At 45.8% G+C, this 24,364-nt stretch overlaps 2 protein-coding genes across 2 annotated transcripts in view; one reads left to right on the top strand and one right to left on the bottom strand.

Moving 5' to 3' along the window:
* The window catches only part of LOC121283261 (intraflagellar transport associated protein), a 95,359-nt gene that overhangs the window by 50,171 nt on the left and 20,824 nt on the right, over positions 1–24,364 (bottom strand). The window lies entirely within an intron of this gene.
* Positions 10,747–24,364, top strand: part of rag2 (recombination activating gene 2) — a 38,785-nt gene continuing 25,167 nt past the window's right edge. Inside the window, exons 1-2 of the mRNA XM_041196741.1 lie at positions 10,747–10,769; positions 19,309–19,394. The gene's annotated coding sequence lies outside the window, so the exon portion shown is untranslated. The remainder of the gene's footprint in view (positions 10,770–19,308; positions 19,395–24,364) is intronic.

Below are 24,364 nucleotides of genomic sequence, written 5' to 3'. Positions count from 1 at the left end.
TCCTTCGCCTCCGTCGCATCTGTTCCGATGATGCTACATTCAAAAACAGTTCCTCTGACATGTCCTCCTTCTTCCTTAACCGAGGTTTTCCACCCACGGTCGTTGACAGGGCCCTCAACCATGTCCGGCCCATCTCCCGCGCATCCGCCCTCACGCCTTCTCCTCCCTCCCAGAAACATGATAGGGTCCCCCTTGTCCTCACTTATCACCCCACCAGCCTCCGCATTCAAAGGATCATCCTCCGCCATTTCCGCCAACTCCAGCATGATGCCACCACCAAACACATCTTCCCTTCACCCCCTTTATCGGCATTCCGTAGGGATCGCTCCCTCCGGGACACCCTGGTCCACTCCTCCATCACCCCCTACTCCTCAACCCCCTCCTATTGCACCACCCCATGCCCACGCAAAAGATGCAACACCTGCCCCTTCACTTCCTCTCTCCTCAAATCTTTCTTGGACTCGAACTCAAGTTCTGTCGAAGGGTCATGAGAACTTGAAACGTCAACTCTTTTCTTCTCCGCCGATGCTGCCAGACCTGCTGAGTTTTTCCAGGTAATTCTGTTTTTGTTCATAATTACTGATGTTCATTTATTGCATGTGTCTCTAATTTCCTGTTTAATGCCATTCCCAACATCACCACTACAATTTGGGGGTCTATATACAACCCCCACTAATGACTTTTGCCCCTTAATGTTTCTCAGCTCTACCCATACAGATTCCACATCATCGGAACTAATACCTTTCCTCACTATTATGTTAATTTCCTCTTTAACCAGCAATGCAACTCCACCGCCTTTTCCTTTTTGTCTGTCCTTCCTAAGTACTGAATGCCCCTGGATGTTCAGTTCCCTACCCTGGTTACCCTGCACCCATGTTTCCATAATCCCGACTATATCACACCTGTTTACATCTATTTGCATGGATAATTCATCCAATTTATTGCAAATGCTCCTCGCGTTAAGGCACAGTGCCTTCAGGCTGGTCTTTTTAACCTTACTTGTCCCATTCCCACTATTTTTCACTGAGGTCCCGTTTGATTGTTGCCCTTGATTTCTCTGCCTATCACTATTCTTACCCCTATTCTGTCTTTTGTTCTTGTCCTTGATTCCCCCTCTTCTGACTCCTTGCAAAGGTTCCCATCCCCCTGTCATTTTAGTTTAAACCCTCCCCAACCACACTAGTAAATGTTCCCCCTAGGACATCAGTCCCAGTCCTGCCGAGGTGTAACCCGTCCAGTTTGTACTGATCCCACCTTCCCCAGGACCAGTCCCAGGAACCTGAAACCCTCCCCCTCACACCATCTCTTCAGCCACATATTCATCCCATATATCCAGCTATTTCTCCTCTGGCTAGCACGTGGCACTTGTACTAATCCTTTGAGGTCCTACTTTTCAACTTACTTCCTAACTCCCTATATTCTGCTTTTAGGAACTCATCCCTTTTTTTTACCTATATGGTTTGTACCAATGTGTACCACAACCACTGGCTGCTCACCCTCCCCCTTCAGAGTGTCCTGTAGCCACTCTGAGACATCCTTGACCCTAGCACCAGGGAGGCAACATACCATCCTGGAGTCTCTTTTCTGGCCACAGAAATGCCTATCTATTCCCCTTACAATTGAATCCCCTATAACTATTGCATTCCCACACTTTTTACTCCTCCCCTGTGCAGCAGAGCCAACCGTGGTGCAACAAATTTGGCTGTTGCTGCTTTCCCCTGAGAGGCCATTCCCCCCAACAGTATCCAAAGCGGTATATCTGTTTTACAGGGGAGTAGCCACAGGAGATTCCTGCACTGCCTGCCTAGTCCTCTTGTTCTGTCTTGTGGTCACCCATTCCCTTCCTGCCTGTGGACTCTTAGCCTGTGGTGTGACCATCTCTCTATACGTGCTATCCACAATACTCTCCATCTCGTGGATGCTCCACAGTGTCCCCAGATGTCGCTCCAGTTCCGAAACTAAGGCCTCCAGGAGCTGCAGCTGGAGACATTTCCCGTACGCATGCTGGCCCCAGGCACTGGAAATGTTCCCGGCTTCCCACATGGAGCAGGAGGAGGACACCATGGCTTCCACTCTCCTGCCATGACTCACCCCTTTAAATTATCTTTTGGAAGATACTTAATATCAAATATTATCAATTACTCTAGGGCCCTTCTTCCCTGCTCCACGTTGTTACAGAATATAGCCCTTACAAGCAATAAACCACAAAATAAGACCTTAAGAGCTATAAGCGATAAAAGTAGTAAATACTTACCCAACACTGTGGCATCTGTGGCACTGAATTAGGAGGGAAAATGTGATTCCAGTGAGTTGTGATTTTAATGGGTATTCATGACATGCTATGATTCATGTCAGGGTTCCCGACAGGGATCAGTGGGAAGGTCGACCTGCCATTAGGCACCATGAAAATCCTGAAGGGAAAATTCCAACTTATTTTCCCACTCATGGCTATCGGTCTTTTGGCCTCACATCCAATGGGCAGAATTGTCCATGCCCACTGGCATCATCTGTGCTCGGAGGTGTGAGTGGATAATATGGCGAGAGGGCCAAAAATCGATTTCACAACGTTGTGAAACCAGATTGTGACTGTCCGCCCAGCCTGTCCTTAGCAGGCTGCGTTTCCAGCCATCAGATGTCGGGAACCTATTTGTCATCCATCTGCAGATCATTATCAGGCTAGCCCACTGGACTCATTCCCCAAACACTGGGTCATCCGCCCATGTCGGCAATTCACAACTGTACATAAGTGACGTGCTCCTGGTAAGTCACTCGGGACTTTGAGGTTTGTTTTGCCTACCTTGCTTCGGGCAGCACTCACAGTCTCAGCGCCAGGCATCACACACAGCACCACATCACTTTTAGGGGGGGTCATGGGCAGGTCTTTACCTACCAGACCAGCCATAAGGCGGGGTTGGCTTTGTATGGCTGCAGGGCTAAGGCTTGCTTGGGGAGGGGGGAGAAGTGGCCTCAGGCAAAGGAAGAGGCTGCAGGGTGAGGACTGTACAGAGGAAGAGGGGTAATCCCAGGGTTTGTGTGGGGGCACATGCTGATCTATGCAAGTGGCCTCAAGATGGTGAGGGCTGAGGAGATAGTTTCCAGAGGAGATGAGGCCAGATGGAGATGTGAGGGTGTGTGTGAGAGAGAGAGAGTGGTGATGTCCCTCGGGCTGGCAGTGAGTGAGATGCCAGTGAATATATGATGGACTTGTGAGTGTGTGAGTTTAAAGTGATCAGATAATTGCCATGGCCTGGTGGCACAGATAAGATCATTCATCCTCTGTATGCATTGGATTGCCAACCTCTTCTGTGCAGCATTGGCACCGATCACTACTGCCATCGCCTACCAAGCCGGAGTGGCAATGTTGCTGTCCCTCCAGCAGCCAGAGTGTGGTCAGAGGTCATCACGTTGGACCTCCACTGTGTCCAAAAGGCGCTTGAGGGACATGCCACTAGATCTGGGGGCTGCAGTCTTCTTACCTATTGGAGCCATGTCTTATTTGCAGCAGTCCTGGACTGGAAGTACTGAGAGGTGTGTGCGCGGCTGCACTTTAAATATGGTGCCTGGCGTGATGAAGCGGCAAAGTGAGGATGTGGCATGCGAATTAGAGCCTGCCCACCATGGAAATGGCATGTTTCCCAGGAATGTATAATTAATGCAGCAGGTTTAGGATGATACGGCGTGAGAAGCCACCATTGCAGCCCGCGGGTAAAACATTGTTTACCGCACAGCGCAAATCTGGGATGATTCCATCCAGTATCGCATTCCCATCCACTATAATTCCCGACCCTAGCGGGAGCGGAAAATTCCAGTCATCATCCAAGAAGCAGGGGCCACTCACAAAATACTCCATGCTGCCCAGAGTGAATTAATCACCATTGGGAGTTTACACTAATTGTGCTCATCTATGGGCCTTTTGAGAGTTCCACAAATGAAGCTGGATCTTTTGGGCACAAGGACACAAATAGGTACATTTTGTAAGGTTTTTAATGAACTTTTTTTCAATTTACAAAGGAACTGAGTACACCAATTAACTAGAAAACAGTTATGCATATATTTTAAAATGTTCAGTCATTTGAAATCAGGTTAGTCACAAGAAGCTGTTTTAAAATGATTATTTTCTTATGATAAACCCATTTTCAGCTAAATTAATCAAACTTTACCAAGTTACCACTCTTAAAATATATCAGGGATTAATTTTTAAAGCATTTTTTAAAATTACGTTTTAATATGCTGTCTAATTATGCTAATTCAATGCAGATTTTAAATTGGTGATATACAAATCAGATTGAGTGGAACCAAGAGTGGGTTGGAGGGATGGGGAGGGAGCAACACTTTTCAAATCAGGTGCAATTTGCACGTCATTTGCACTGGAATCGTCAATTGTGCCCAAAACGGAAACTCCATCCCTCTGTACTTCCCTTGACTTCATCCATTATTGAAGACTCATCGCCTGACAAAGCTGCTTACCTTTCCTAAGGTGCATAAACGATTCCAGGAATTCAGCATATGTTTGTTCATGGCTGCTACAAAACCTTTCCAAAACATCAAAGGCTTTTCCCCCTTCCTCCATAATTTGCAATGCCACCACAGCAGGCGTATTTAACGCAGTAGACATTTAATGTAGAATATAAAAGGATGGTAGGAGAAGTTACATGAAAGATACAACATATGGGCCTGGGTATTTTGCTCAGTAGCACCTCATCACTAATTTCAAAGGAAGTTGCTCACAAAGATCTAGCAATCTTTCTCCTTTCTACGGACAACTACAGGAGAGTCTGGGTTCAGCAAAAGTGCTGTCATCAAACAGATTAAGCAGCCAATCACATTGAAGGATTCTCACCAACAGCTAACTGGCAAGTAACCTGTTCTGATGAAAGGTCATCAGCCTGAAACATTATTTCTGTTTCCCTCCATAGATGCTGACCTGCTGAGTATTTCCAGTATTTTTTTTATTTTTAAACCAGGAAACAAGATGTACTGATTATCCATCACTTTTTAATCACCACAGCAAAATAAAGATTAGGGTACACATGACATTTAGAAAGAAAGTATAAAATCATAAACAAGCTTTAAAGCAGAAAACTTAAAAGCTATGGAATTTTCATCATAATGAATTCCCTCTGCAGGGACTTCAACAACACACCCTGTGGAGCAGCAGAGAATCACTGACCACAACTTCAGCATTTCCATGTAAAATTGCAAAATGTGTGGTCGCGAGAATATTGAGTCAGGAAATCGGGCACCTCTGACCACTTAAAGGGAGCCAGCACTATTAAAGGACAGTTGCACTTTGGTTGCAGAGAGTCATTCTCAAAGGGCTAATTTGATTGTAAGGGGTCCAGACAGGGCACCCAGGTTCTCTGCACATTGGAGACCCCTGGTGCAGACAGCGGACAGAAGGAGGGAAACCCTGCTCTCCGCTTGGGGCAGGAAGCCCTCCAGATTACACATTCACCATCATTGGAAAGAGGATGTTGATAAGGCCAATGCCGGGAACCTATCTTCCAGGTCATGACTATAATGCTGGAGGGAAAAAAAAATTCAATGACATGACCAAGGTTGCCAAGGTAAGAATTGCTGCTCTCTGAATTCTCTGCTCACACCTCAAACCTCACTACTCACAATACTCCCACCCTGTTTACCATCACTCTTCTATAATCACTACAGAACACTCACTCCACCTTCTTCTCCTTATATTCACACACTCACCACTATTTCAACCCTTGTTTTCCCACACCCAACATCTTACACACTGCCTACTAGCTATTCAACCGTGACAAGCAATTTTTTTTTAAACATCTAACAAGGTTGGCCCTAAAACAGCAAGTGTAGGACCCTAATTTGAATAATTTCTTCATTATCTTAAATTGTTCCGGTAGGTACACTGGACAGGGCTGCCTAATCCAATATGGCAGCACCTAGTGTCGCTCCCTGTTCACCATATGGGATATTGAGGCACTCACTTGGTGTCTAAATTACAGTTGTGGTGCCATCAAATTTCTTAGCCATTTTCTTTAGTTTACAGTTTGGTGAAAAGCAAGGATATTGGTGACTTTTTCTAAAAATACTGCAGCAAAAACTGTTGCATAAATGCAGCTAATAAAGCTAAGTGGAAACTCGGACAAAAACACTAAACAGCCTTATGTATCTTGCTGAAATTGATTCCAACAGGATTTTTATTGAGAATGACAGTTTTGCCACTTCTTGCTATTTACTGATGTAATTGTGTTTTATCATTAAAGGAGGTAAAATTGAACTGCTTAAGAAACAAATTTCTCGCATTTTAACTGAGAAACCCCCAAAGCAAAATGGAACATAAAATGCTCTAAATTCACCTGCTTCTGAAATTTAAAATGCTTTTTAACAACGAAACCAGGATGATGCATCACGAAGTATGCTGTCTAGCATTTTAAAAAATAACAGTTAAAATCTGCAATAGAGCAAAACTCCAACTTCTGCAAATCTGTTCTCTGGGGACTCTCAAATGAACTAGCATAAAATGTTTACACAAGGCTTTCTGAATGGTTCATGCAAAACTCAGTGGTTTTGTAACAGGAAACATTCTTGTTATCAATTGTTTTTACTTCTATCACTGACAACTGAGTTAGGAAACATACAAACTGCTGCAGAAATTTTTAAAAATTTACCTGAAAAACTGTTTGTAATTTCTTCTAATCAATTACATAATTTATATATTTGTTGAGGTGGCAACCGACACCCTGGACTGGCAAATGATATCCTTGACAACGCAACTGTTATCAAGTAAGTGATCAGACAACTTTCTTATAGCACCATTGTGTTGTACAAATTATGCTGCAAGAATTCAAACTGAACTAAATTAGGTTCTTTGGTATTTTCTCCTTGTGCTGTTTACTTTCGTACAAGTGCCAGAACAATTTTCCTAGAGAAAGAAAGATTGAAGAACTTGCAATTTATATAGTGAATTTCATATTCTCAAGATGTCCCAAAATGTGCCACAACCGATCATTTGTAGATTCCACAGAGATTGAGATGCATGTCTTGTTAATCTGTTTTGGTGCTGTCAGTTAAGGACTCAATGCTGTGCACTGAGAGAATTCTGTTCTTCTTCAAAAACTGCCATGGAATTATTTTTTTAGATCTACCTGAGCAACCAGACAGGACTTTGGCTGACACGTGACTCCTTTTAGTTCCCAACATCTGCTGTCATAGATCATGGAAACTCAGTTCAGAAAGCGTTAATACTCTTTTCATTCATCAAGGCCTTACAGCCAACTACAAACCCCACCATGCTCTGTCTTTATCTGCCACTTGTAAAGACAGGGTCAGGCTTTCAAAGTGGACATTTGCAAAGTCATCTACATTTGGAGGTAACTAGAGGCAGAAAATGTAGATAGAGAAGGGGCCAAATCACCAAATCTTTGTGAGAGGAGAGCCATGGAGATTCTGGGGTGGGTGGCAAAGACACAGTGGGATATGGCAGGTAGAAGGCCATTCCCAAATTCATATAGTTTGTATCCTTTGTTTATTTTATTCCTTTTCTCTTTTATTGTGCTAGAGAGGTGTCACATCTTCAAATATTAAAGGGATATATGTCAGGAAGGGGGTAAAACAGTAGACATGTGCCATTCAATCATTCAAGTCAATACTCACCTTCTGTGAGCATATGAACATGAGATTTAAGACTCCTAGTTCTGACAGTGTACTCGGTGCTTCTAGGTTATCACATTTAATGGGACATATAGTCAACACTACATAGCCTAGCACAAACTGAGTAACAGTGCTGCCCAAATGTAGAATCACATCGAAAAGTAGACATTTTGTTTTGGGTTTTGCAAGTGCGGGCTAGATGAGTATGGAATAAAAAGGGATTGAAAATCAACCGTATTCATCTAGCCTGCGCTTTCTTTGATGTTCAATTCTTCTCATAATAAAGGATAGCATTCCATTAGCCTTCTTGATTACTTGCTGTACCTGCACACTAACCTTTTGTGACTCATGTACTAGAACACCCAGATCCGTCTGCATCTCAGAGTTCTGCAGTCGTTCTCCGTTTAAGTAACACTCTGTTTTCTATTCTTCCTGCCAAAGTGAATAACTTCACATTTTCCCACATTATACTCCATCTGCCAGATTTTTTCCCACTCACTCAACTTATCTATATCTGCAAACCTTTTATGCCTTCTTCACAACATACTTTCAAACATATCTTTGTGTCATCTGCAAATTTAGCTACCATACCTTCACTCCCCCTCCGCCCCATCTAAGTCGTTGATGTAAATTGTAAAAGCTTGAGTCCCCAGCACAGACTCCTGTGGGACTCCACTCCTCAAATTCTGTCAATCAGACAAGGACCCATTTATGCATACACTCTGTTTTCTGCCAGTCAGCCAATCTCCTATCCACGCTAATACGTTACCCCCTATACCATGCGCTTCTATTTTCTGCAATAAACTTTGATGTGGCACCTTATCAAATGCCTTCTGGAAATCCAAGTACAGTACATCTACAGTCTCCCCTTTATCCACAGCACATGTTACTCCTTCAAAGAATTCTAATAAATTGATTAAACATGATTTCCCTTTCATAAAACTATGCTGGCTCTTTCTGATTACCTTGAGCTTTTCTAAGTGCCTTCCTATAACCTCTTTAATGATCGATTCTAACACCTTTCCCACGACAGATGTCAAGCTAACTGCCTATAGTTACCTGTTTTCTGCCTCCCTTCCTTCTTGAGTAGAGGGGCCATATTTGCTACTTTCCACATGGAACCTTTCCTGAATCTAGGGAATTTTGGAAGATTAGCACCAACGTCTACTACTTCATTAACCACCTCTTTTAAGACCCTAGGATGAAGTCCATCTGGAGACTTGTCATCCCACAGCTCCATCAGTTTGCTCAGTACCCCTTCCCTAGTGATTGTAATTTCACCAATTTCCTCTCTCCCACCTCCTGATTTACAGCTATTACTGGAATGTTTTTTGTATCATCTATAGTGAAGACAGAAGCAAATTATTTTTTCATTTCATCTACCATTTCCTTATTATCTACTATTAGCTTACCATTCTCACTCTCTGGAGGACCAATCATCTAACCTGCCATTCATCTTTCTGGGGTTAAATGCTTTTTCCTTAAGTTTGATGCTTCCCCTAACTCCTTTAGGTAATCTTACCTAAGAAACATTGCACAGCACAGCAAATTTCTTCCTCCCTGCTCCTAGGCTTTGACCTTGGGTAAAATAACATTCCCATGCTCTGTCACTTTCATCCACATTGCTTTGACATTGCTGTTTACTGCAGGATGGTTCTCATCTGAAAAGATAAGTTCTTCCCTGCATGACCTCCAAAGCTATGTCACTGAATGGAGCATTACTGAACCTCATCCACCTCTATTTTTATACTCAGTTGCTTTAAAGTGACCATCAGCCTTTTTAAAGCTACTGTCATAAATAACCTGTTCCTTATCCTGTGGTGATCCTAAGGATACTAAGAAGACCAAATATTTATTCTAATGGGCTGACCTCACCCTACAACTTGCACCTTTGCTTTCTGTTTCACAATGAGAATGGCATCCAAATACTTAATAAAAACAATAAATTAAGCTATAAGCATACTAATTTAAATCTCTAAATCTTGGAGAAGCATTCAATTGTGAATAATTAAACAAGGCAAAAAGCTTATCTTTGTGTGGTTTGAACTGATGAGATGTAGGCATCTGTCAACTCCCTTTCTTAGAAGAGCTCCTCATACAGTAACAACCACAAAAAATGTAACATTTGGCAAGGTACATTATAAAGAATGTAAACGGTCAGGGAGATGCAGTGTGTACCTTTTATAATCATACATTACAGAATAATGAGGATTCTATTCCAGTGATCAGTTCACTAAATACTATACATTTTGAAAACACGGACTCAATATTGTGCACTTCTTAACATTTTTAAGTTTGTTTCACTAAAACAAATTAATAAAAGTATCAAGTCCAACAATATGCACTGCAGCAGCACAGAGCTCTGAACATGCCACATACAGAACTAGAGTGGAGATCAAGGACTGGATTATAGCCATCAAATCATCCAAATTTTGCTTTGGCCAAAAATTAAGGAATGTCCGTTCTTCTACATAACTTAGAGAGAAAACTTTCTTTTAAACATTTAATCATCACCTATTCTGAATGACTGTAAGGCATCTTAAGAAAGGCAAAACAGGTAAGCAATTTAAAGTATCCTTTTTTTCTTAAAGCATAGGATGACACAGTTTGGACCAGCTGTTGGCTGGAGCAATCCACTGCCCTTACTCTCTCTCTCCACAGCTTTACGGGTGGGAGTTTCCATTCCGGGACTAAGTCCTGGGCGGGGCAAGGACAGGGAGTGTTTCCCATTGCGGAGGCTGCCGGGAATAGCATTGTGTGACCCCAGCCTCATTAACTATGCAATCGGAGGTTTCCTGATGCTGTTCACAGCGAAGCGGGCTGGATGGTGAGCGCCCCACCATAATTTCCGAGGCACCATATTTTAAAGGCGCCCGGACAGAACACTGAGGAAGGAGATGGCCCAAAGAGGATAGGGAGCTCCGGTGCCCAAATTCAGCAAAGCTTCTCTGCGCGTCCTACTCAACCAAGTGGAGGCCAGGAGGGACGTCCTCTAGCCACAGGATGGGAGGAGGAGGCCGAGCAGGGAGATGAACCCTGCATGGGAGCAAGTCTCCAGGGTAGTCAGTGCCCAGGGCCTCCAGCAGAGGACTGCCCTGCAATGCTGAAAAAGGATGAATGACCTCATCCGCTCCACCAGGGTAAGTGAATCCTCAGCTGCTCACACTCACCTCAATGAATGGCACAAGGGACATGGGTCTCAGTGGCAACGTGATATGGTGATGCCTCATAGCCCCACTGTAGTCCGTCTGCTCTGCAGGCGGAGAGACCACTGTGGGTCCCTGACCCTTCCACTCAGAGAGCTCACGTGCTGTCTGGGGGGATGGGGTGAAGGGGCTCAGGTATTGAGCGCAGCAGCAAGCACCGCTAACCACATGTCTCTGTGAGCCTTATCATTCTATCTGTCTGGGCTCACCGCTCTGGAGAGTGCTGGACCAGAACCCTTCTGGACAACCTGAAGTGCATCAATCACATGTCACACAATCCAATGTCTTATTTTGTAAGGCTGAAAGCATGGGAAAGATACATGAAACCCAATTGCTCTCAACCCCATCTTCTCTATTTTAGCAGGAGAAGTTAAACCATAGTAGAAGAGAGAGGGAGAAGACAGGAGGGGGTTGGCCACACTTCAAAGAACAGACTGACTTTGAGGAGTGGGCAGCCCAGCTGACAGGGATGGAGCAGGACAGATCCATCGGAGATGGAGAGATTGGCTTGCAGCCTCCCTTGGGTAAGCATCCATGCTTCTCATAAAGGTTGCATGGTCCCCCATTTTGGAGGCAGCTCATGCAGTCACTCGCTCTCTCCTTTCTCACTTACAGGTGCCACCAGGAAGAGGGCAAGGCCCAAAAGTGAAGAAGCCCTGCCCAGCACTCGGACAAGCCCAGAGGGGAGCAAGGATATAGAAAGTGCACGAGTAGAGGCACAGCAGACACCTGCACCCTCCACCAGCCCAGAGACACACACCTCAGTGGGTATTAGTTCTAGTTTAGGAAGGGTCTCACATTCTGGTGGTCACTGCACAGAAATGCGTCTGCAGCAGGAGGAAGCAGTGTCAGCCAAGATCACCGGCGCTTAGAGGAATGCTGGGGAAGAGGCATCTGGTGGATTGTGCCTGATGACAGGCCTTCCGAGAGATGCTGGAGAGGCAGTAAGAAATGAGGAAAAATCAGGCAGTGATGTCAGAGGCCCTCATCAGGGTGGCACGTGAGTTCGAGGACAGCATCTGCCTGCTGGCTAATGACATTGTGCCAACCTGTGCACACATGGAGATCTCCAGGGGGAGGGTGGCAGACTCCATGGAGAACCTGGTTCAGCAGATTCTGCCAGAGATGCACACAGAACTGCACTCCATCGCTCTAGCCATGTGTGAGCTTTCGCAGTAGCTACACAAGATGGGGACAGGGAACCCAACCTCCCTCCAGGTGCCCTTTCCCCTCAAGGAGTCAGGCAGGGGCCTTCAGACATTCAAAGGGAGGAGGCGTGGCAGTTGCACACCCCGGGACCTCCACTCAGGACACTCAAGAATGTGTCCAGCTCTTCCGAATTCCCTTTGCCTGTAACACTTTCAACCTCATCATCTGTGACTGCAGAGGGAGCAGCTGCCCCACTGCAGGACAGCCAAAGTGAGCCAGGGCCCTCCAGGCCTCATGCCTCAGGACGTCCGCCAAGTTCATCCAAGGCAACAGTGTCAACTGGTCAGCAGGCTGCCTCCACCCCTGCTGCGGATGTCAGGACAGCACTTAGAAGAAGTGTTAGGGAAAGAAAAATTAACAAGTTCTGATTTCACAAGTGGTTGCACTATGATTATTACACTTTTCACACTTTTATAAATATAGTTCACTTGCACTTTAATCATGTCTGATGTGGTTTATTTGACCCTCACCCCACATCTTTCAAGGGACACCCCACGACCCCTAGAATCAGGCATCTGCAGGGAGGTAAAGGTATCTGCCAGGACCTTTGTGAGCCATACACAAGAATCCTCCTATGCACACTGAGCCTTTGCCCTTCACGCTCTCAACTGTCCCAAGGCCCTAGCATTGTAAGTACTTCCTGCTGGGGGTTCTCCTTCAGTTGTCCAGTTGAGCTGATCTACATCTCTGCCCAATCCTGATGACCCAACTCCCATGCAGCACCTCGAGATCTCCACCACGAGGCTCTGCATAGTAACTTGCAGCCATGGTCATCGTCACCTTTGAGGTAGAGTCTTAAAGCTTATCCCCTCCCCTGTCACCCACAACCTCTCATCCCATTACCACTGACTGTCTCCCCCCCAAAGAATCAGTTTTCACCTCTCCACAGTTGCCTTTCAACTCTCCCCCATCACTTTCCATCCCGTACAGGTGACTGTTGAAGTCCCCTAGCTTCCCAAATAACCCACCCCTGTTATGATAGACATGTCCCCCCTCATTCTTCTGACACCCTCCAATTCCGCATCACATTCCACATTCCCTCCAACTGGCTGGCCTTCACTTGACATCACCACACCCTCACTCTCCCATCCTACAGGCTCCCACTGCCCCCTTTAATCGTCACCATCCTGTCCTATCACCAGTACCCTCAATATGCCCCCCAGGAATCTTCCATTGACTCAACTGACCCCTCCCTCTGAACACCTTTTCCCTCTTGCCCCCAATGCCAGTCCACACCCCTACATCTCCCCCATCCCTGCCCACACTTCTACACCACCCCTGTGCCCACTCACATCCCCCCCATGCCTGCCCATACCCCTAAAGCTCCCCATGCCCCTTCATCCCTGCACAACCACCCCTTCCCACCCTCCTGCTCCATTCCAGCTCATTCATTCCACAACCCCCGCAGAATCTCTCTTTTTCCTACTACCCCAACCTCCCTCACTCCCTCTGGACATCCATATCCACACCACCTCTTCATTCCTCTCCTGTCTAATCCACCCCTGCAACCCCAGCACAGACCATCGCCGCCCAACAGCACCTCCTGCAGCCTTCTACATGCAGCTTGAAGATCCATCTCCTGGGAGAAGTTGCTGCTTGAAAATTTGAACCTGGGAGAAGTTGCTGTGCCAAGAACAACCACCTCCTGGATGCTGCTGCAGTGAGAAGATCCACATGGTTGATGCTCCAGCCACCCACTGCTGCATGTGGCGTTCCAACGTCCGGTCACTGAGGGCTTCCATCTTTTCTTTGGATCTCTGCAGGATTTCTTCAACTAAGTGCTGACGTGTACACACCATGTTGGTCCAGACATGTCCTGGACTGGCGTGAGTCTTTGCTGGCATTGCGGACGATCGGGCAGTGGGGGGGAGATGATTCCAGTCGGGCCTACTTCTGCATCCCACGTACGGGATGCAAATCGGTTTCAGGAATGGCGACCCACCATGATGGGCAGGAGCGCAAGATCCCACCCACACTTTACACCGGCGGAAAATTGATTTTTCAGCTCCCATCACATCCTTCACCCCGCTCGCCATTAAACCCGCCACAGAGGGGGAACCAGAAAATTCCACCATATATCTTCCTTGGTTTCAATTATTTATCAACTCTTTCTTAAAGCAACTGCTCAAGTTACAACTGCTCCTTGTATCAAGGCATTCCATGTTCCAAGAATCTTCTGCATTAAACAATTTCTTCTAACCTTTCTCCTCTCTTTCTGCACAACAGTTTTAAACCAGTAATGACTTTCCCACCAGAGGAAATAGGGGTCCACTTTCCTCTCTGTGAGCCCACTGGTGGCACAACAGGCTCAATACATCTGTCATTACAAAGAAGGATGCAATTTTCCTGTCCTAGACGTAGTCCCAGCACAAGCTTAAGCCATAGTTGAACCTCACATCTGAAAACTGAACTCTAACCAGGAATGTAGTTGAAGACCTGAGAGGTCTTTGGTGGAGAAGGCTTGAGGGAAATTTCTTAACTGCCTGCAACATTTTAGTCTGGTTCCCAAGATGTCCATGAGCCTTTTCTTTATTCTTTCATGGGATGTGGGCATCGCTGGCTGGGCCAACATTTTTATTGCCTTTCCCTAATTGCCCTTGAGAAGGTGGTGGTGAGCTGCCTTCTTGAACCACTGCAGTCCATGTGGTGTAGGTACACCCACAGTGCTGTTAGGGAGGGAGTTCCAGGATTTTGATCCAATGGCAGGGAGGGAACGGCGATATATTTCCAAGTCAGGATGGTGAGGGGCTTGGAGAGGAACTTCCAGGTGGTGATGTCCCACATATCTGCTGCCCTTGTCCTTCTGGTTGGGAGAAGTCAAAGGTTTGGAAGGTGCTGCCTAAGTGATTTCCTGCAGCGCATCTTGTAGATGGTGCACACTGCTGCCACTGTTCATTGGTGATGGAGGGATTGAACGTTGGAGTGAGTGGATGGGCTGCCAATCAAGTGGGCTGCTTTGTCCTGGATGATTTTGAGCTTCTTGAGTGTTGTTGGAGCTGCACTCATCCAGGCAGTTGGAGAGGAGAATATAGAAAGCAGAGTGGTGAAATCAAAAAGGAAATTAGGAAAGCAAAGAGAGGGCATGGAAGGATACCGGCAAGCAAAATCAAGGAGAATCTAAAAATGTTTTATCAATACATTAAGAGTACGAGGATAACTAAGGAGAGAATAGAGCCCATAAAAGGTAACCTATGTGTGGAGGCAGAGGATGTGGGTATGGTTCTTAATGAATATTTTGCATCTGTCTTCATAAAAGAGGGGGACAATGCAGACATTGTAGTTAAGGAGGAGGAGTATGAAATTTTGGATGTGATAAACGTAGGGAGAGAGGAAGTATTTGCATCCTTGGAAGTGGATAAATCACCAGAGCTGGATAAAATGTACCCCGGGCTGTTAAAAGAAGCCAGGAAGGAATTAGCTGAAGGTCTGACCATCATTTTTTAATCCTCACTGGATACAGTTGAGGTGCAAGAGGATTGGAGGATTGATACTGTTGTATTTTTGTTTAAGAAGGGAATGAGGGATAGACTGAATAATTACCAGTCTCATCTGGTGTCAGTAGCGGGCAAATTATTGGAATCAATTCTGAGGGACAGGATAACCTGTCACTTAGAAAGGCACAGATTGATCAGGGACAGTCAGCATGGATTTGTTAAGGGAAGGTCATGTCTGACTAATTTAAATGAATTTTTTGAGGAAGTAACAAGGAGAATTGAGGAGGGTACTGCAATTGATGAAGTCCACGTGGATTTTAGCAAGGCTTTTTATAAGGTCCCACGTGGTGGACTGGTTAAAAAAGTAACAGTCCATGGGATCCAGGAGAATGTAGCATGCTGGGTACAAAATTCGCTGAGTGGCAGGAAACAAAGGGTAATTGTTGACGGGTGTTTATGTGACTGGAAGGCTGTTCCCAGTGGTGTTCCACAGGGCTCAGTACTCAGGCCCCTGATTTTTGTGGTATATATTAATGATTTGAACATAAATGTAGGGGGAATGATCAAGAAGTTTGCAGACGATACAAAAATTGGCTGCACGGAGGAGGATTGCTGTAGACTGCAGGAAGAGATCAATGGACTGGTCAGGTGGGCAGAAATATGGCAAATAGAATTCAACCCAGAAAAGTGTGAGGTGTTGCATCTGGGGAGGTAAAACAAGGCAAAGGATTACACAATAAATGGGAGGATTCTGAGAGGTGTAGACAAAGTGTGGGACCTTAGAATGAATGTCCACAGATCCCTGAAGGTAGCCAGGCAAGTTGATGACTTGGTTAAGAAGCCAAATGGAATCCTTTCATTGATTAGCCAAGGCATTGAATTTAAGAGTAGAGAGGGTTATACTGGGACTAAATAAACATTATTTAGGTCACAACTTGAGTACTGTGTGCAATTCTGGTCACCTCACTACACAGAGGATGTAGTTACACTAAAGAGGGTACAGAGAAGGTTTACGAGGATGTCGCTAGGACTGAAAAATTGCAGCAAGGGGAAAAGGTTGGATAGGCTCTGGTTATTCTCATTGGAACAGAGGAGGCTGAGGGGAGATTTGATTGAGATGTACAAAATTGTGAGGGGCCTGGATACAGTGGATGGGAAGGGCCTATTTACTTTAGCAGAGGCCAGTGACTAGGGGGCATAGATTTAAAGTGATTGGTAGAAAGATCAGAGGGGAGATGAGGATTTTCTTTTACCTAGAGAGTTGTGGGGTCTTGGGCTCACTGCCTAAAAGGGTAGTAGAGGCTGTTACCGCCACGAATGGAGGAGTGCACTGTCCGTCTCTAGTTCCACTACTCCACAGGTCACAACATACGTTTAAATGATTTCTCCAGCAAGCTATACGGCCAAATATGTGCTTCCCTATGAACCTCAGAATGACTACGCTATGCCCAGATTTCTTCAATGAAGAACAAAATTGTTAACTTATTATAAAAGTAGACTTGTCAAGTAAAAAGGCAAAGCTTATTAACATACAGTATGAAATAAGAAAGAAATCAAAAAAATAATTTTCAGAAAGTTTTTGATACAGTCACACGTAAGAGATTAGTGTGTAATTAAAGCACATGAGATTGGAGTCATATATTGGCATGGATTGAGAATTGGTTAGCAGACAGGAAACAGCAAGTAGGAATAAACAGGTCTTTTTCAGGGTGGCAGGCGGTGACTAGTGGGGTACCACAGGGATCGGTGCTTGGGCCCCAGTTATTCACAATATATACCAATGATTTGAATGAGGGAACTAAATGTAATATTTACAAGTTTGCTGATGACATGAAACTTGGTGGGAATGTGAGCAATGAGGAAGGCGTTAAGAGATTTCAAGGTGATTTAAAAACAGAAAATGCTGGAAAAACTCAGCAGATCTGACAACATCTGTGGAGGCAGAAACAGAGTTAACATTTTCGAGTGCGTATGACTCTTCTTCAGAGCTGTCCTATGGACTTGAAACGTTAACTGCTTCTCTCTCCACAGATGCTATCAGACCTGCTGAGTTTTTCCAGCATTTTCTGTTTTTATTTCAGATTTCCAGCCTCCGCAGTATTTTCCTTTAATTAGACAGGTTGAGTGAGTGGGCAAATACATGGCAGATGCAGTATAAGATGGATAAGTGTGAAGTTATCCACTTTGATAGGAAAAACAGAATGGCAGGATATTATTTAAATGACGATAAGATTGGGAAATGTTGATGTATAAAGGGACCTGGGTGTCCTTGTACACCAATCACTGAAAGCAAGCATGCAGGTGCAGCAAGCAGTTAAGAAGGCAAATGGTATGTTGGCCTTCATTGCAAGAGGACTTGAGTACAGGAGCAAGGATGTCTTACTGCAGCTGTATAGGCCCTTGGTGAGACCACACCTGGAGTATTCTGTGCAGTTTTGGTCTCCTTACCTAAGAAAGGACATACTTGTCATAGAGGGAGTGCAGCGAAGGTTCACCAGACTGATTCCTGGGATGGCAGGATTGTCAAATAAGAAGGGATTGGGCCGGCTAGGCCTATATTCACTGGAGATTAGAAGAATGAGAGAGGATCTCTTTGAAACGTATAAAATTCTGACAGGGGCGGACAGACTGGATGCAGTGATGATATTTCCTCACCGGTGCCTTGATGGCCACATGTGTGCTGTCGATTGCATCCTGGACATGGGGGAACCAGCAATCGCTGCAAACCCTCTGGTTCCCTCAGCCTGGCTGGCCCCATCCATACAGTAATGAATAAACACTCCTGAACAGAGCATCAGTCACCAGCTGTGGACAGCTGATTGGAAGACCCCACAAAGATATCCCACAGACCCCTAGAAAGAGCCGGAGGCATAGATGTTGAGGGCCACTGTGACCTTCAGAGCCACTGGCATGGGCTGTCCACCCACACAGTTGGAGTTGACCTCAGACCCAATCATCTGACAAATCGAGGTCACAGTCTCTCCGGAGAGACGGAGCCTCCTTCAGCACTGCAACTCAGACATATTCAAGTAGCTGCATCGCTGACTGTAAACCCTGGCAGCAGGATAGTGGCGCCTTCTGTGACCCCTTCCACCTTGGACTACCAGCTGGCCCTGCATCCCTTGTGTCTCCGCCTCTCCTCCTCTGGAAGCTGCATTGGGACACCTGGCCTCCTCTCCCTTCTACCCCTCTCTTCCTCCCCAGAGGAGGTGCCACTAGCGGAGACCACAATCCCCATTACCAGGCTACAGAAGGCTGTCTGGTGCCTGGAAGGGTCCACATGGTCAAAATTTTCCAGGGGCCTTGGAGACACCAATGAGTCCTGAAATGAAGCCTTGAAATGCTCAGAAGCCCAGGACAGAGATAAAGCTGTCAAGTTCAAATAAGCAACCAGCAGCAAGCTATCTCCTAAACTCCTCACTACTCACAATGGCAATGCTGCAGACCCTTTTTATCCCACCCTTGGATGAGGTTTCATTAAAACTGGGCTGCCCGCTCTGCAGTCCTGCCACAATACCACACACTGCGCCTGTTTCTGTTAAACAAAATAAGTGACAGCCATTCGATGATTCATTCCTCAGTGCAATGTCTTGACCAATCAGAGTCAAACTGCTTGGTTAAAATTTCAAACAATGCTTGGCAGTTCACTCTCAGTCACCATCAACTGGTGCATTTTCCATGGCAATGTCTCTACCAATCAGAGTCCACTTGTTAACCAATCAGCACTTTCTTCTCATACAGTATAAATATGTTGACATTGGTATTTTCTTGCAAATTGTCCTGATGACTGCAAGATGAAAAACTTCAACAAAAAATGTCTCTTTTTTCAGCAATGCCTTCAGAAAAGCTCATTTGAGAAGTCAGTCATCCATGGTGAAGTTCCTGTGCCTCAGAGGAAAGGTCATTGACTTGTCAGGTGAGTGTCCAAGTTATTAATGTTGTTCACCTGTTAGCTGACCCTGGAACAGATGGCCTATCATGGGCTTTCCCATGGAAGAATTGTCATTCTTGCTACCTAATTAAAGTGTACTGTGTTGAACCACTGAAAGCATGGTGTGGGTTCACATGACACAGCCAGGGAGATGGCATCGTCCTGCCACCACTACCTGATACAGATATTCTGCAGCAATGTAGTTAGCTGACAAGACTCAGTGGATGAATGGTGAACCATGCCATGCTCATTATCCCATCCACTTCCCTCTTGCCATCCATCCATCCCTTCACCAAATCCCTCACAGCTGCACACTGTCACAGCATAACAGTGTGACTAATAGGGAGGAAACCAGTAGGGATATCAGTGGTCGTGGAGCGCAGCACGCTACCTTGGAATGACAGCTGCAACATGCATGGCACCTAGCATTTGCACAGAGCATTTTAACAGTAATCATTGATGATTTCCAGAAAATGGTTAGTGTATGTAAGCACAGAAAAGTGAATGAGAGCACTGTAATCTGAATGGCTCACAACCCTTTTCACCTTACATTTTTATTGACAGGATGTCAAACAGAGGAGATATGGGGAAAGGGATGGGTCCAGCTGCCCCATGATTTTCTGATCAGGACATTCAGGTGTTAGCGGAAGAGGTTCAGAGGAGGAGATCTGTCCTGTAGCTTACTGGCCCTCAGTATCCACCTGCCACAACCAAGAAAGCCTGAATGCAATTTGCAACCGGGGTGAGCACAGCAGGAGAGCATAAGCATTCTGGATTCAGTGCAGGAAAAGGTTCAATGACCTGCTACATTCTGGCAACGTGAGTAGCTTGACTCATCCACACAGAGGTCTATGGGAAGGGTCATATCTGCATGCTGCAGCTAAGGTGCAAGACCTGGCACATACCTCTGCTTTAGCTTTGATGCTTGTATGTGTAAGCAGCTCATGTAGGTACATGGAGAACAGATGTGAAAAAGCACTGTGATGCACAGACACGATAAAGAGAAATTTCGCTACATTCACGAGATATTAGTTAACATAAATTTAGGTCGTTGTTGCAGTCGAAAAAGGGTGAAGAACACTAAGGAGATGGCCGAACAATCCATTCAGTTGAATAACTGGCCATGGAGATTACCCCTGAACACGGCACTTCCCATTTTTAAGGGGGCAGGAATGGCATGGAGTGTTTCTTGGAGGCAGCTGGCCATTTACATCATCAGCTGCTGTACTCCAGTGGGATTTTGGTAGACTCCAAGCATGGATCCCAAAGTGTACACAGAAGACCTGGTAAGAACAGGTCTGAATTTTGTGCATTTCTTTGGATAGCCAGGGTACCCCTTTGGACCGTTGTAGCTACTACTATGGAATTAGCTTTAAACTTGTCTTCACTGTCCAGAACTGGCACAAACTCAATACCAACTGTCTTGCCTTAAGCCAATGGAGTAGGAGGGTGGGGCTGGTGGGCTAGCAGGGCAATCTTTTTTTGCCCCTACTGACTCGTGCATCTAGGTGCCAGGAAGAACTTCATACTTGAGGATGTGCATTGCACTTTGTGTGAAAGATACAAGATGGGTATGGCACCCTCGTACATAGAGTAAGTGAGTCACCGTGAGCAGCTGGTGGCCAGAGGGTGGGCAGAGAGACAGGAGGCCGAGGCTGCTGCCCTCGCACCAGAAAGGATGAGGAGAAGCAGGACAAGTAGGTACTACCCTGTGGGAAGGGCGTACATCTTACCTCACTATGACAGAGAACCAGTGCCAAAGGTGACTGAGATGGTGAACCCCATGCCCTGCCAGTGGCTGTGAAGATGACCACTGCTCTCAATTTTTTTGCCTCAGGATCTTTCTAGGGATCGTCCGGAGACCCATCTGGTATATCCCAGCCAGCAGCACACAGCTGCATTAAGGCAGTAAATAGTGCCCTGTTTGCTCGTATCGGGGAACACATCAATTTCCCTGTAGATTTTGCATCTCAGACACAGCGAGCCACAGCCTTTGCCCAATTAGCAGGCTTCCCTCATGCGCACGGTTTTATTGATTGCAACCCAGTTGCCAAAAAGGCTCCAACTCATCATTTGGGATCAAAGGGCTGGTTGCTAAATTTGCTGATGATACAAAGATAGGTAGGAAAGTTAGTTGTGAAGAGGACATGAGGCTACAAAATGACATAGATAGATTAAGTGAGTGGGCAAAGATCTGGCAAATGGAGTATAATGTGGGCAAATGGGAAATTGTCCAAAAAGAAGCATATTATTTAAATGGTGAGAAATTGCAGAGCTCTGAGGTTCAGTGGGTTCTGGGTGTCCTAGTGCATGAGTCACAAAAGTATAGTATGCAGGTACAGGGGGTAATTAGGAAATCTAATAGAATGTTATTGTTCATTGCAAAGGGAACTGCATACAAAAATTGTGAGGCTATGCTTCAATTGTACAGGACACCAGTGGGACCACATTTGGAGTACTTTGTACAGTATTGGCCTCCTTATTTAAGGAAGGATGTAAATGCATTAGAAATAGTTCAGAGAAGATTTACTAGACTAAAATCAGGAATGGGTAATTGCCTTATATGGAAAGATTGGACGGGCTAGGCTTGTATCCGCTAGAGTTTAGACGAGTAAGAGGTGACTTGATTGAAACATATAAGATCCTGAGGGATCTTGACTGGGTGGATGTGGAAAGGATGTTTGCTCTTGTGGGAGAATCTAGAACTATGGGTCACTGTTTAAAAATAAGGGCGAGAGCTATTTTTTCCTCTCAGATGGTAGTGAGTCTTTGGAACTTCCTTCATCAAAATGCAGTGGAAGCAGTCTTTGAATGTTTCCAAGGCAGATCCTTGATAGACAATGGGATGAAGGTTTACCAGGGGTAGGTGGGAGGTTACAGTCAGATCAGCCATGATTGTATTGAATGGTGGAGCAGACTCAAAGGGCTGAGTGGCCTACTCCTGCTCCTAGTTCGTATGTTTGTAGACTAAGTAGTTCCTAGCTCTCTCAGCTATTTCAGCCACCAACACAGATCAGTGGTTGGCTTCTCAGGGACAAGGGCTCCTCCTTAAGAACCTGGCTAAAGACCCCCTTTAGATGGAGGCAGAGTGCAACTACAATAGCAGCCATGTTGTCACCAGCTGCACCATTGAGCAGGCAATTGGCATTTTATAAACGTGCTTCACGTGTCTCCATTGCTCAGGTGGAGGTCTGCAATATGCTCCAGCAAGGGTACCAAGAATAGTAATGGTGAGCTGCATGCTGCACAACATTGTGCAGTGATGGGGCATGCAAATCAATGAATATGAGGCCATGGGCAGAGCTCCAACCTCTGAGGAGAAGGAAAATGAGGAGCCCCTGTCCATTTTGACGATTCAGAACTGGATGAAGATGAGGAGGTTGTGAATGAAGAGGAGCTGCGAGGCATGGCCGTGTAGCCAGGAGGGGAGGTCTGTAGTGTACAAACATACACCGAGCTCCATACATGTGTAAGTAAATTCATTCAAGAAGTGCTCAATGTGAAAAGTGTAACCACGGTGAACCCATTAGTGCTCTAGGTGCCCTGCGCTCATGCACACTCCTACAATGTTCCCCCCCTCAGAGGCAGGCTGCTCACTTCTTGGCCTATATGGCAATGAGGAGCATTGTGCAGGCACCCATTTGGGGACCTTCAGTCTGTGGCCTCGGCATCTCTGCATGGGCAGCCGTGGTCACTGGCAGCTGTGGAGCAGACGAGGGATCTGACAGAGAGACTGGTGACGTGGAAGAAAATAAGAGTGTTGAGAAGCTTCTGGTACCTTCACCCTCCTCAGTTACCTCCACAGCCCTGGGTTGGCCTTCATGTAGGGCTGTTGGTGCTGGCTGCAGATGTGTAGCAGTTGTCTGTTCCAACAGCCACCATTTCAACAGTGTGATGACAGTGCTCATACCCTGGACTGATGCAGGCTACTGAGGGAGCCTGGCTAAATCGCTGCTCTTGCATCCACTCTGAGTATTGCTGCACGTGTGGCCAATCTCTCATGATCGGAGCTGATGGAGATGAGTACCTGAGCCAATGTGGAGCTCAGAATGGTAATGGACTCCTCTTTTTGCAGTCTTACAGCTCCCACTACCTCAGGGAACTCTGCAGATGTGCATACATCGGCTGCTGATTGGGCAAATATTGTGTCCCAAAAGGTGACTTTTGAGGCTCCATGTTCCTTCCCACTGGAGCATCATTGTGACTTTCCTCCTTCCTCCAAGGGCACTGTACACTGCTATCTCTGACTCTGACTCCTCCTCCTGCACTCTGATGCGGTGACTTTCACCCTATGCCACTGACTCTACGTGTGCTACATCCCCCCGATGCACTGGTATCAGAGTTGGCGGAGTATGGGCTAGTAAGCTCTGATGCTGCCCCCTTGGATATCTCTTCCCCCTCCTGATACCTGAGGGATGAGGTAGACTGGGGTTGCTGGGGGATGGTGAGCAAGCAAAGTTGAGACCTGTGTGGGACACAGTGAGATATTTAGGTATAACCATTCACATTGTGAAAGCACACTCTGATGCATGTCACTGTCTTTAACCATGCTCGTGCTGCCCTTATCACATAACGCCATCCTTGCACTCCCTGTCCACAGGTCCCATTGTGCTCAGTGAACTGACATCATGACCTCTACCATTACTACCATGTGCTAAGGTGATTTTAACACTGCCTTTATCAACTGCTACCAGTGATTTACCATCACTAACAGACAGTTGCTCAAGGATCCTGGCAATCTCCATGGCCAGTTATTCAACTGAGTGAATTGTTCTCAGCCAGGCTGACCCACCCCCAGACCGGGCCTTCTCCTTAGTGTTCTTCACTCTTTTTTGACTGCAACAACAACCTAAATTTATGTTAACTGATATCTCGTGAATGCAGTGAAATTTCTCTTCATCGTGTCTGTGCATCACAGTGCTCTTTCACATCTGTTCTCCATGTACCTACATGAG

Source organism: Carcharodon carcharias, chromosome 10, assembly GCF_017639515.1.
Source record: "Carcharodon carcharias isolate sCarCar2 chromosome 10, sCarCar2.pri, whole genome shotgun sequence".
NCBI lineage: Eukaryota > Metazoa > Chordata > Chondrichthyes > Lamniformes > Lamnidae > Carcharodon > Carcharodon carcharias.
The sequence above is the reverse complement of the archived record's forward strand: the minus strand, read 5'-3'. Positions and strand labels throughout refer to the sequence as shown.